Below are 3,545 nucleotides of genomic sequence, written 5' to 3'. Positions count from 1 at the left end.
ATTGACTGATGACTCAACATGTCTGAATTTAGATGGAAGAGGGCTACTCTGAATTCCCAATTTTATAGACTCTCTGCATAACCTAGCCAAGTCATTGAATCTCCATACCTCAGACACTCCTGTATTTAATGCAGAGAAAGTCAATCATTGATTAATTCCCTTCCCCCAGCCCCTTCTCTGGTTTTTGATTACAGGTTCTTTGGGGCAGACGTTGCCTCTTGTGAGGTGCCAGGACACGGCACAGCACTAGGGAGCTCTAGCAATCCTATAAGTGATAAAATAACAATCATGTTCAGTAGCACAGAAACAGCTGTGATTTCCCTAATATTTGTCCTCATAGAGTCATTTTTATATTGAAAGCACACCTGGGACAATTCAGTTCCAGAAGAGGCTCAGCATGATCCTGGGATGATGACAACCCCATAGTAACCTGGGCTACAGCATTGCCTTTAACAAAGTAAGAAAAGGTAAAATGAAGAGAGTGATAGTATTTTACAAAATGTAAAGCAATATGGATGGATTCAAACCTTAAATAAAATAACAGCAGCCACACAGCTTTCCCTCTTCATGAGAACAGATGTGGAAAGCTATTATTATAATTTGCAAATAATGTTACCCCCCTTATGTGTGTCATTGGAGCTTTTTTATGACATGCCTTCAGCTACACAGTTTCTTACATAACACTTACTCCCTTTTTATTTCAGATGTAGTTGTTAAGTGATGGTTTTCCATGTATAGGTTCTATTAATAAGTAGCCAACAGTTACACAGCTAGTTATCTCTCAGAAAATTAGTATTTTGAAATTGTGAAAATATTTCCTAGGTTAGAATATTTGCCAAAAGTTAAGCCTGGGAGCAAGCACAGATCCCTGCAGGTATGCCATACAACTTCAGATTACCATTATTAATACAAATCACTTCAATTAAAATCGATATACAAACTAATTATTAGTATGTTGATTGATAAACAAGACCTTGCTCATTTTATCCAGGCATTTGTTAATTATCTGCCTGACGTTTCAGCTGACCGGGGAGGACACACTCCTGCTCTAGGAACGTTGTGGGTTTTGTGTGCGTTCCAGTTTACTGGTGCTGGCCATACCTTGAAAATAGCAGCATTTTTGAGCCGTGGGATATAAAATTTTGTGTCTACCTGCATGACAGCTGAGATACAGTATGCATCAGTTCATGCACAATAAGATAAATATTACCTGCCATGGGATTCTACAGTAAATTCTCACATTATTTGCTGACCGTATATTTTTTTCTCCTCTCCCCTATTTCCCCCCCCACATCTGACAGCACTGGCAGCCTCCACAGAGCTCTGTAACAGCGAGCACACTGCGACACTGTTGCAGGGGTTCCCTACAGCAGAGCCTTCCCAGTGCCATTGATCAAGCCACAAGCACTAGTTAAGTAATGCAAGGTTGCTCTAATTCCCTGACTCATCTCCTGTTCCCCCTGGAAATCCTAAACGTGGTGCTAGAAACCAAACTGCAGTCCTCTGACTGCAGCAGATTGAAGTAACTTTGATTGCTGAGTCACCACATTGACCCACACAGCTCAAATTTCTGTTTATAGTTAGCAATAGTCGAAAACGCTCATTGTAATCTTATCACGGTCAAGGTACTAACTGCACATTCCCTGGAAATGCATTCAGCCTGGCTTTCGGCTCGGGGCTCAGATTCCCCAAATCACTATTTGCGTAATGTTTACAAAAACACATTTCATTTTAAGTAGCCTTGAATTATTATATTCTTGGGGTCCTTTTTTTTTATGCATGTCATCTTAGAGCTAATCAGCATTCTGCTCTTGCATTTGCAACTGCTGAGAAAGTCAGATCTTAAAAAGCCATAACTCCCCGACAATTTCTGCCCGTCAATAGCTTGTACAAGCTGTTTGGACGTAGTGAGTAGTGTGGAGGAAAACTGAAGATCAAATTATTCTCAGGTATGAATTGTATCTATTGCTTTGTAGCTGCTGACATGTTTTCTTGCTCTGCATGATGAAATTTTCCTCATTATATACTGCATGCTTTTACAAATACTGCTATCCTTCTGAGCATGATATATGTTTCTCTGATAGAAATCTGTGTCTTGCTACACTGTCATCACTGTGCAACACTTCTGATAATGTTAGCTATGAGTCCCACCATTTTTAGATGCAAGCCTTTTGTTCTGGTCTGCGATGTGACGTGGAATGTATTTGACGTGTGCCTGACTGCAGAGACAAATGGAAGAGTAGAAACACTTGTGTGCTACAGTTTGTTTCTAGAATTGATCTTGACCAGTCAGCATAAAATGCATCGTGTCAATGTGATTGCCACAGTGTTCTTTCACTAGGAAAACTGATTCATCTTGGACACAGGGCGAACAGGAATTGAGTGGGGATGACTCTGCCACCCCTTCAAACTGACTAATAGAGAAAAGTCTGCTTGCAATTCAAAGTAAAATATGAAAACAGATCAATGTAAATAAAGATGAAGGAAGAGGAGACTCACATCAGAGAAGACACAAATGAAAAGGCATGTGACCAGTTTAAAATACGAATGAGCTTCTGTTAAAAGAGCTCTCTTCAGTGACCTTCTTTCCTGCCATGTGACCAAATTTTTCAATTAGGCACTGTAAAGGAATGCTAAAATTGTCTTTATTTTCAGATCTGGCCACATTAGCCTATACTTGATGTATTCATTTATTGCCCAAATAATCCCACTTTCTACTGAAGTCAAAGGGAGGGGTTTTTGTAACCCCTCTCCTGGCTCTGCTGTAGGCAGCAGCCGTGGTGCCTGCAACCTTTTACAATCCCAAGGGCCTGGGGCCAGCCAGATCCCTGCCATTATCAGGCCCATCTGGGAAGGGAGCAAGTGATTTTAAAGCCAGCAAGTGGCTGTGGAATAAAGCTGGTCTCTGCGCAAGGTCCTCAGCTGAAGGGCAAACCTCTCTGAAAACAGCCAGCCCTGGGATGAGCAGAGGCACCCTCTCTTTGGAGTTTATATTTGACTGAGCTAAATGTCCTAAAACAGGCATGGAGAGGTAGCAAGGTGGCTACCTGCATCTATGCAGCCTCTTTAATTTATCAAAATCCCTGCTGAATCACAGACCCAGACCCGGAGGCAGCATTCACTTGGTTGCACCTGGTGCCAAATGCAGCAATATGGTAACTCCTTCTTCTCCACTCCCCCCATTTAGACTTCCAAGGATCACAGAAGAATTTCTGACGTGCTCCAACACTGAACAAAGCAATCTCTGATCTTAAGAGGGAAAAAAAAAAAAGGGTTCAGTTTAATACAGGCAACTGGCAAAGATTCAAGTTGCATCTTATTTTAGCCAAAGCAGTTCACCAATCCTGAGGAGAGATGTTAATTTTCAGCTCCAGTCAGATGCCTAATTATTCATTTCTCCTTATCTTGCTTTCAAAATCTTGCCAAGGCTGCACCCATCCCTATATCTCTAGGCATTTGAATACCACTCAAGAAGCATCTGAACTCTTTGACAGTAGGCCTGTTTTCAAGTCACCACGTAATCTCTCAGAAACCCCTGCAGATGA

The sequence above is a fragment of the Athene cunicularia genome (assembly GCF_003259725.1).
Source record: "Athene cunicularia isolate RWA chromosome 5 unlocalized genomic scaffold, athCun1 chr5_part1, whole genome shotgun sequence".
Lineage (NCBI taxonomy): Eukaryota > Metazoa > Chordata > Aves > Strigiformes > Strigidae > Athene > Athene cunicularia.
Note: the sequence above shows the minus strand (reverse complement) of the source record.